Source organism: Hypanus sabinus, chromosome 18 (genome assembly GCF_030144855.1).
Source record: "Hypanus sabinus isolate sHypSab1 chromosome 18, sHypSab1.hap1, whole genome shotgun sequence".
In the NCBI taxonomy this organism is placed as follows: domain Eukaryota; kingdom Metazoa; phylum Chordata; class Chondrichthyes; order Myliobatiformes; family Dasyatidae; genus Hypanus; species Hypanus sabinus.
Genome location: NC_082723.1, coordinates 74,816,492 through 74,827,324, shown reverse-complemented (window position 1 = coordinate 74,827,324; position 10,833 = coordinate 74,816,492). Strand labels below are relative to the sequence as shown.

The 10,833-nt window shown below is 46.2% G+C and overlaps 1 long non-coding RNA gene across 1 annotated transcript in view; it reads right to left on the bottom strand.

The window, feature by feature from the left end:
• Positions 1 to 2,949: 2,949 nt before the first annotated feature.
• Positions 2,950 to 10,833, bottom strand: part of LOC132377543 (uncharacterized) — a 9,938-nt gene continuing 2,054 nt past the window's right edge. Inside the window, exons 2-4 of the long non-coding RNA XR_009506683.1 lie at positions 9,537 to 9,611; positions 7,093 to 7,170; positions 2,950 to 5,189 (exon numbers count right to left, since the gene is read on the bottom strand). This is a non-coding gene — a long non-coding RNA (uncharacterized LOC132377543). The remainder of the gene's footprint in view (positions 5,190 to 7,092; positions 7,171 to 9,536; positions 9,612 to 10,833) is intronic.

Sequence of the window (10,833 nt, the reverse complement as noted above, 5' to 3'; positions counted from 1 at the left end):
GCCTGGCCTGCTGTGTTCCACCAGCATTTTGTGTGTGTTGCAATAATTGGATGCTGGCTTGTACCAGAGCCAATAAGAAGGTGTTATAGGTCAGATGATCCATTGCCAATAAAACTGAAATAGAACATTTGAACTGGTAAGAAGTTCATATAAAAGCAGATTCTCTGAATGCAAACTCGTGACAACCCCAGAGATTCACCATCACGAGGAAGAAACTACTAAGCTGGGGACCGAGAGAAGAAAGGATAGATCATCTGGCCAATGGAGATCCCCTATTTTGGTGTTGTAAAGTGGAGACCTGGTCTGAGTGACCATTGGTACGGAGGGAACAGTAGAATTCATGATTTAAGTTGTTGGCCTGGGGTCAATATAGCTACTTTGCTGTTTGTGCAGAGACAATAAAGTGCAAATTTTGATCAATTAGGAGTTGTGTTATGAGTTCCCTAACTTAGTTCCATTGATGAATGGTCAACAGAGTTGAGCTGAGTGCCGGGAAAGTGAGGCAGGATAACATAATCCTCTCATCTCCCTCTCATTCCCTACAACCCACTCAAGACCAATCCTCACAGCATCCATGAGTTCAAAAGTCAAGAGGTGATGATCCAACTTTACAGACCTCTGGAATATTGTGTACAGTTCTGGTTGCCCCACTAAGGAAGGAATTTGAGGGTTTGGATAGGGTGCAGAAGAGGTTTACCAGGATGCTGTCTGGTTAGAGGGCATGTGTTATCACGAGAGGCTAGATAAACTTGGGTTGTTTTCTCTGGAGCGGCAGAGGCTGAGGGGAGATCGGATAGAGGTTTACAAGATTAGACTGGATGGGTTGAATGGCTTAATTCTGCTCCAATGTGTTATAGAGGCACAGAGTAAACAGGGAGTATCTGTTTTTCATAGTTAGAATATCTAATACCAGAGGGTATGCAATGAACGTGAGAGGGGCTAGGTTCAAGGGGGTGTAAGGGGTAATTTTTTATAACTCAGAGAGTGGTTGCTGCCTGGGATGGTGGTAGAGGCAAATACATTAGAGGCTTTTAAGAGATGTTTGGATAGGTACATGGATGTGAGGATGGATAAGGACGTGGAGTAGATGGGAGGGGTTAGTTTTTGGGTGTTTTTGATTTGCTTTTTATCTGGTTAGGCACAACATTGTGGGCCGAACAGTCTGTTCCTGTGCTGTTCTGTTCTATGTCCACTGTGGACAGCATGGGCATTTGAAACTTCCCTTTTTAGCAAATAAAAAGCATTGCATTAAGGCAATGGAGACTTGCTTGCCGTATGCAGAGAGAGGTAACCGATTCCTCAGTAATTGTAAGGAATTACTCAAATATCAAGTGTGTGGTTTTAAATTACTGAAGTGTCAGAGTCATTCTTTCTCAAGCCATTACAGAGATTTATGTTAAAGCAATTAGTACGCACCGAAATATTTTTATGACACATCGATGGGTTCATTGTAATCCCTCTTGCTTTGTGGCCCAAGACAGTGAATGGGGAACAAATTATAGTCGTATCTAACTTGTCATTGTAAATACTTTTCAAAACTCGTGCATCTTACTGTGATTAAGTCTAATACTTCTGAAAGCTCAGTGGTATTCCAGAAATGGTAAGTGTAAAATCAGTCGGCTAATCATGACAACACCGTCGTTTTCTGATTTCCACTGAGAGATAACCTCCGTTGTAAAAAGAAAACTGCTGGGGATTTATGTGGAAGTTCACGTGGATTTCCTCCGGGTGCTATGGTTTTCTCCCACATTCCAAAGATGTATGGGCTGGGGATAATGAGTTGTGGCGGATGCACAATAACTGATGCCGGATGCACAATGCCACAGGAGGGCGGCCCAGCCTAATTCTCCACAAGTGGCAAGTAATCTGATAGAGAGCTTTAAGGGTTTCAGAGAGTTTGATAGATGAGATACAAGGTATTGAAACCTTAATTGGGTTACTAATAACACTTAATCAAGACAAATGGTGCCAGTGACCAATGTGACCAGTGGTGCCATCCTGCAGACAGCTCATAAAATTCTTCTTCTTTTAAATATGCTTCTACTGCTAATTTGTGCGCTTGGAGTCTGTAATTTACATTTTATGATGTGGTTTTGGACGATTGAGTGACCTGCCACTTCTGCTGTCTCCAGGGGAATTCGGCAAGGTTGAGAGTGGAGTGTGTGGCCTAAAGACAGAGCACAAGCAAGCCCATTTCTCCTCATCGATAAAACATTGGACAAGGTTGAAATCGACGAGGACAAGAGCAGAGGGCGAGGGGTATTCAGTGCTGTCTGCCTGTGTTTCACCCTCTCACTCGCTGCTGCCAAAGGAAGGTGTAGGATACCTCCTCTGGCTGCAGGGTTTGATTGGCATGGCTGCTGGCTGTGGGATCATTTTAGGAGGGCTCTGCGGTTAGTCCTGAATTCTGGTTGCTCTTTCACAACTATTTTACTGATCTGATTGGGGAGCTTCGGCACAGACTGGCTCTGTGACCTGCGGTCAATGAACAACAGAGGTGTAAACTGAACTAAACTGAACTGAACACTTCTGGACTGTTTTATATTATGTGTGCTTTTTGCCTTATGTGCGATTTGTTCCCTTTCTTGCATAACTGGGTGTTTAATGGTTTTTTTGAACAGGTTCCATAGTTTCTTTGTTTTGTGACTGCCTGTAGGAAAAAAAAATCTCAGGGTTGTACATTGTATACATAATTCAAAGTTCAAAGTGAATTTATTATCAAAGTCCATATACTTCAACATGTAAAACTCTAAGATCCATTTTCTTGCCGGCATACTCATGAAATTCACAATAGAATAATAACCAAAATGGATGGGCTCAGAACTGGTCCCACAACCTGGATTTCCCGAGAGGAATATGAGATGCTGAGACACCAGACAAGGTCATTCGATTCCAAACAATTGGTTTATTGATCATTACAGAACGTCTCCCTGGTGCTTCCCACTCCCTCCCCTCTCCCTTCCCCTTTTCCCAACCATGATTCCCCTCTCCCTGTCCCCTTCCCACTCTCAGTCCACAATAGAGACCCAGATCAGAATCAGGTTTATCATCACTCACATATGTCATGAAATTTGCTTTTTGTGGTAGCAGTACATAAAATGACTACCGTACTGTGCACGAATCTTAGCGGTGGTTCTGTGGTGAAATTGCCTTGTTAATGCGAGAGGTCAGAGAATGGCTAAACTGGTTCAAGCTAGCATGAACTCAGATAACTACATGTTGCAACAGCGGTGTGCAGAAAAGACGCACACACTGAAGCTTGGTGGATGGGCTACAGCAGCAGAAGTCCGTGAACGTACACTTAGTGGCCAATTGATTAGGTACAGGAGGCAATGAAGTTGCCACTGAGTGTGCTTACATCAGAGGGAGGCCATTCAGCCCATCGTGTCCAGGCAGGCTTCCAGAGAAGAATCCCTATCTTTTCACTTCCCCCTTTATTCTCCAGTCTCCTGAAACCCATTCTCTCCCCCATGCCCATAGACTCTTCCTTAGCCACCTACCGAGAGCAGGAGTTCCCAACCTGTGGTCCAGGGTTCATGGCATGAAAAAGATTGGGAACTCCTGACCTATAGTTACATGTACGATGCAACAAAGTCCTACGCTTACCAACCCTTTAGACCTATACTCACTGGAATTCAGAAGAATGAGGGGGGCTCTCATTGAATGTTCAATGTTGAAAAACCCCGATAGAGTGGATGTGGTGAGGATGTTCCCTGTCTAAGACCAAAGGACACATCTCAGAACAGACGGATGTCTACTTAAAATGGAGATGAGGTTGAATTTCTTTGGCTAGAGCATGGTGAATCTGTAGAATTCATTGCCACAGGCCAAGTCACTGGGCATATTTAAGGCAGATGTTGATAAATTCTGAATTAGTCAGGTCCTGAGGGATATGAGGGAAGGCAAGAGAATGGGGCAGAGAGGAGAAACGCAGCAGCTGAAAAAGGGGAGGAGCTTAGGAGATGGTAGTGCCTAATGGCGACTCCTTTGCTGGCATCTTCGGAAACAGCTCTATTTCTGTCTTTAGTATCTCTGTTTTTCCCTTTCAGGGTTCTTTTGAAGACCCTGACCTGGAGTTATACGCTGACTTTGCAAGAATGGGACCAGCTGTCGGGGTCCTACAACTGGCCACTATTCAATATACCAAGGACGCGGCCTAGAAGACTAGCACGCCTTCAGGGTTCTGGGATATTGTGGCTCTGGAGGCGGGCGGTCTCGAGGTCTGTGCCTCCACAGGAAATTGGTGTGTTGTCGGAGGAAGAAGACCAAAAGCAGTGAGCTGGCTGCGTGTCCAGAGACCCAAGCTCGGAAAAACTGACGCAACAGACTTTTAACATCGTAAATTAGTGAGTTGTTTGTAATGTCTCCCCTCTTGCTGTGGATCAGGGACACCTCTTTTTCCCTCATGAGAGAGAGAGAGAGAGCCTGTGGTATGTCAGATTATCGGGTGAACGAGTCGTCTTTGGGGCACTGCAAGTCTGTGTCTTTACTGATGCTTTGCTGCACTGTCGAGCGCTCAGCGGGGGCGCCCATGTTTAGTTTGCCAGTGGGGGGAGGTGGGATCGTCACTTTGCTGCCGCTTACGTGCAGGAGGAAGGGGAGCTGGGGGGGGGGGGCTTAGGGGTTCTAACAGTTGACTGTCATTCATTCTTTGGGGCACTCCTTTGTTTTCATGGATGCTTACAAAGAAAATGAATTTCAGGATGTATATTGCATACATTTCTCTAATATGAAATGTCCCTTTGAAATGGCTGAGCAGATTTGATGGGCCAAATGGCCTAATTCTGCTTCTATATCTCACGGTCTTTTCCGAGAACTCAGGGCCTCAACTTCCAGTGATGTCCTTGTCAATTCTCTCTGCACTCTTTCAATCTTCTTGTAGGCAGGTGACCAGGACTGCTCACAATTCCCTAGATTCGGCCTCACCAACGTCTCGTACACAGTAAGTGGATGGCAGGGGAGCGTAGTGTTTCGGGGCAAGCAGTCACCGATTGGGATTGAATTACCGCCGCAGTTCTCGTGACCACGCAGTCTTCCTCCCACATCCCGAAGATGCGGGGTTCGGGTCGGTGCTTAGCGTGTCGTGGGCGTGCCGTTCTGGTGCCAGAAGTGTGGCGACATGTGCAGGCTGTCCTGCACACAATTGTTGTTCGGTCTCTGTTGGTTGTTGATGTAAACGACACATTTCTCTGTATGCACGTGTGACAAATAAAGCGAATCTTTAAAATATTTCACTTTAACATAACACCTGTATTCTGTCCTGAAGAAGGCCTGAAATGTCGACTGTTTATTAATTTCCATAGATGCAGCCTGACCTGCTGAGTTCCTCCAGCATTTTGTGTGAGTTGCTCTAGATTTCCAGCATCTGCAGACTTTCTTGTCTTTATGATTATGTAATCAATACCTTGATTTGTGCTAAAACACTCGCTTTCCTATCCTATCTACCTGGGACACCACTCTGGAGGAATTATGGATCGGTATTCCTGGGTTCCTTTGATCAACTACACAGAGACTCTGCTGTTGACATCAGGGTACAGGCTTGTGGTATCTCTCCCTCTAGGCTCTGTTGCCATAACCCAATGCCATTATGTATATACAAGACTTAACCGGGGTTGTTCAATCATGCCTGATTCATCCTCCCCTACACCTTTCCCATCAGTAAAGAGGAGAAGGAACCCTGACTTCTCCCCTGCCCCCTCCTCTCCCAAAGCCCCTTACTGCAGCCCATTATCGTCTCAGATGAGATTGGTTAAATCACTCTGGGTCAAGGGTCAGAGTTGGAATGTGCCAGCCTGATTAAGGCATTGGCCAAATCCTTTATCTGCTGCATCACTGGCAGGAGCACTGGTCTTGTTTTTTTATGATCTGTCAAAATGAAAAATTGTTCATTCCTCTTAACGCACGATGGCGAGACAGACCCAGACTACACTGAAATGTCGACGTCAAGTCGACAGCACAAGGAATGTAAACACTGAAAGAGCTGAGGCAAGGCAGCACAAATAGAGGCAGAAGGTGTTTCCGGCTCGTGGGGAAATCTAAAAAGTAAGACCCGCGAGCGCAGAGCTGATCAAATCCTACTGGGAATCGGGGACAACAGCCGAGAGTCACGAGGTGCTTGGAATGTGGAACTCACTCCCACAGGGAGATGTGGAGAGGAATCCCATCGATGGGAGCTACGAGGAATGGAGGGAGTTGCTAATAGGTGGGGGGGGGAATGAAGATGAGGTTTATGTGGAACAGAAAGGCCAACACAGACCTGGCCACATCAATTGACCATTGACTGTAGAAAGGGATGGAATGGAGAAACGAAAGCCAGACGTTGGAGAGGGTATACAATATCACATGTATTGTGCACAGTTCTTGTCTCCTGCCTACAGGAAAGAGAGCAGGAAAATTGGAAGAGCACAGAGGAAATGTTGCCTGGATCTGAGGTCCTGAGTTAGCAGTGCTGTGCAAAGTCTTAGTTAGGCACCCTAACCATACATGTGTGCCAAAGACTTGTGCACAGTTCTGAATTTGTCAATGCAGAGCAGAGAGTGAGTTTGTAACTCTGGCAGGAGCAAAGTATCTTGGGAATGGTGAGGGTGGAGTGCCGCGGGGGAGATGTGGACAGGTGGCAGAGAAGGTGTGCCGGGTGGGGGGGGGGGGGTGGCACGGGCGCAGAAAAACCCAGCCCTGAGACACCAAGCAAGGCATTTTGTTCTAAACTATTGGTTTATTGATCGTTACAGAACCTGGTGTTTCCCACTCCCTCCCCTCTCCCTTCCCCTTTTCCCAACCATGATTCCCCTCTCCCTGACCCCTTCCTACTCTCAGTCCACAATAGAGACCCATATCAGAATCAGGTTTATCATCACTCACATATGTCATGAACTTTGTTTTTTTTTGTGACAGCAGTACATTGAAATACTTAAAATTACTACCGTACTATGCAGAAGTCTCGGGCACCCGAGCTATACGTACGTGCCTGAGAACTTTGCACAGTACCGTGGACATCTGTGCTGCTATGCGTGCAGTAAACGCAGAACTCTATAGTAGAAATTAATGAAGACAATGTAGTTGGAGAATAATGCAGGAAGTTATCAAACTTACTTGGGATGAGCGCAGAGAACGGTGGTTCACACACAACTCAAATCCGGGACTCAGCAATGAGCACTGCTCCAGAATAACCTTAAATTCAAGAAAATCATCATGACATTGAATGGCTTGTCATATGAGGAGCTCTGGGCCTGTACTCACTGGAATTCAGAAGAATGAGAGGTGACCTCATTGAAATGTTGAAAGCCCTTGATGGATTGGAGGTGGATGTGGAAGGGTTTTTCCTATGGTGGGGGTGTCTAAGACCAGAGGACACAGCCTCAGAATGGAGAGGATTCCTTTAGAGGGGCGTTGTAGAGATGAGGAGGAATTTCTTTAGCTAGAGAGTGGTGAACCTGTGGAATTCGTTGCCACAGGTGGTTGTGGAGGCCGAGTCATTGGATATATTTAAGGCAGAGGTTGATAGATTCTTGATTGGTCAGGGCATGAAGGGATACAGGGAGAAGGCAAGAGATTGGGGCTGAGAGGAAAATTGAATCAGTTGTGATGAAATGGTGGAGCAGATTTGATGGGCCAAATGGCCTATACAGTATCCAGCCTGAAATTCTTACAGACAACCATGAAACATGAATCCCATAAAATGAATGATAGAAATATTGAGGCCCCAACTCCCTTCACACAAGTAAATTCAAGCAACATAATAGAATCAGTGAAAGACCACGCCCAACAAGACGGACAAACAACCAATGTGCAAAAGACAAAATACGGAAGAGAAAAATAATAAGAATAAATAAATAAGCAATAAATACAATTTCCTTTCCTCCCACAGGTACTGCTTGACTTTCTCATTTCCCCCTTTAGATTATGTGACAATCTTTATTGTCCAACCCATATTACCAGTTGGGTTGGGGTTACAGGCAGGGTGGGAGATCCAGAATTGTCCTTGTGTGACCTACAGGTAGGCAGAACAGGCAAATAAGTTTAAGTTTGATTGTCATTCAATCACACACATTAAACAAAATGTGTTCCTCTGGGGCCAAGGTGCAAATCGCAGTACACAGTCACACCCAGCACACAGCGCCTAGTTACTACAGTTTCAGGTCACAATACAAAGCTGAAGCATACTGTTGTTAGGGACATCTCCTCCATTGGCAGTTCCAAAGCTGGCTGAGAGAGGAGGGGGGGGGGTTGGGCATGGGGTTAGCAACCTCATCCTGTAAACATGCGGAGCTGCAGAAACACCAACAGAAGATCCAAAGGCTTCATTCCTGAGTGAGGAGGGACACACCAAGAACATGGGCTACACCCGAAAGACTGGCGCAGGGCAGAGGACTGTATTTGTCAACATGAAGTGGAGAGCAAGTTTGTAAATCTGGCGGTATCAAAAGATGTTGGGAATGGTGAGGGTGGAGTGCCGCAGGAGGGGTGTGGGACAGGTGGCAGAGAAGGAGTGCCAGCGATGGGGTGGGGGGTGTGGGTGCAGACACACTTAGCCCTGAGACATCCCTGATTCCAAACAATTGGTTTATTGATCATTACAGAATGTCTCTCTGGTGCTTCCCTCTCCCTTCCCCTTTCCCAACCATGATTCCCCTCTCCCTGCCCCCTTCCCACTCTCAGTCCACAATAGAGACCCATATCAGAATCAGGTTTATCATCACTCACATATGTCATGAAATTTGTTTTTTTTATGTCAGCAGTACAGTGCAATATATAAAATTACTGCAGTACTGTGCAAAAGTCTTAGACACCCTGGCTGTATATATGAATGTGCCTCAGACTTTAGCAAAGTCTGTATTATATATACTGAATGAGCCTAAGACTTTGACACTGTACATATACAATTAAGTTGTGAAAAAGGAGTGCAAAAAATCAAAAACAAATCATGAGGTAGTGTTCATGGGTTCATTGTCTATTCAGAAATCTAATGGCAGAGAGGAAAGAGCTGCGTCTAAAATGTTGAGTGTGTGTCCTCATTATACCTTTACCTCCTGTACCTCCTCTCTGATGGTGGCAATGAGAAGAGGGCATCTCCTAGATGGTGGGCGTCCTTAATGATGGAAACATAGAAACATAGAAAACCTACAGCACAATACAGGCCCTTCAGCCCACAAAGTTGTGCCGAACATGTCCTTACCTTAGAAATTAACTCGAGTTAACCATAGCCCTCTATTTTTCTGAGCACCATTGTACCTGAGACTCTTGAAAGACCCTATTGTACCCACCTCCACCATCGTTGCCGGCAGCCCGTTCCACACACTCACCACTCACTGAGTAAAAAACTTACCCCTGACATCTCCTCTGTACCTACTCCCAGCACCTTAAACCTGTGTCCTCTGTTGCTAGCCATTTCGGCCCTGGGGACTATCTGACTATCCACACGGTCAATGCCTCTCATCATCTTATGCAGCTCTATCAGGTCACCAATCATCCTCCGTCACTGCCTTCTTGACGCATTGCTGTTTGAAAGTGTCCTGGATGCTGGGGAGGCCAGTTACCTTGATGGAGCTCTTTCCGAACCTGTCCCCCATTCCAGGCGGTGATGCAACCACGTGGAATACTCAGCAGGGTATCTGAAAGACAAAGGGAGCAATCAGGAGAGCCCTGAACTGGGAGCAGACTGTGTGCTAGGCTTTGGTCATAGAGCATTACAGCCCAGAAAGAGGCTCTTCAGCCCAGCTAGTACATGCTGACCTGGTCTTCTATCTCGTCTCACCTGCCCGCACCTGGACCATATCTGTCCAATCCTTCCCATCCACGCACTTTCAACTGGACCCACATCTGCTACTTCAGCCGGCAGCTGGCTCCTTACCCCACCCGCACCACCCCCTGAGTGAAGAGGTGTTCCAGGCTGACGTTGAATAGCGTTGAACTTCAAGGAATGAAACTGGGATCAATCATTCAGAGGGAGGAGGCAGTAGGTGCAATTATGGGCTCCTCTTGTGCTGTTGGGTTAAACTAAATCAATTATTTTTCAAAAAAGTACTGAAAGTATCACTTCTGAGTTCTCCAGAAACACTGAAACAAACAATAATATAAAATCCCATTTCACTGGGATTACAAAGTTTATTTTCTTTAAAGGCTCTAGATCTTTTTTTTAGATTTTGAGGGAGCATATCCCAACATAATCAATCATCTCATGAAGCTCTCTGCGCTGAAAGGCCAGGCGAGGTCAGATCCTGTGTCAGTGCTGATTGACAGGCAGTAACCTCTCACGCTGAACCAGTCATTTGGTGGGGAAGGCGGGTCAGGACCCTGGAGAGAGGCAGGACTTCCTGCTGGTATGGATGACAGTGACTCCCACCCACACGGGTCACTCACACCCCAATCGACCTGAGGGATGAGCCCAGCCCCAGGATTGCAGGACCCTTTCGAGGAGAGGAAGTGTTGAAAATGCTGCAGACTAGATGCCAAAACTGTGAAGGCTTACCCCCACCTAAATAAGATGATAGGATGTAGGAGCAGAATTAGGCCATTCGGCCCATTGAGTCTGCTCCACCATTTAGCATGGCTGATCCATTTCCTTCTCAACCCCATTCTCCTGCCTTCCCCTGTAACGTTTCACATTCTGACTAATCAAGAACCTGTCAACCTCCACCTTACATACACCCACCGAGTGATTTCACCTCTACAGCCGTCTGTGGCAGCAAATTCCACAGATTCACCATCCTCTAGCTAAAGAAATTCCTCCTCATCTCTATTTTAAATGGACATCGCTCTATTCTGAGACTGTGTCCTCTGGCCCCAGGCCACCCCACCAAAGGAAATCCTCTCCACATCCTCTCTATCTCGGCC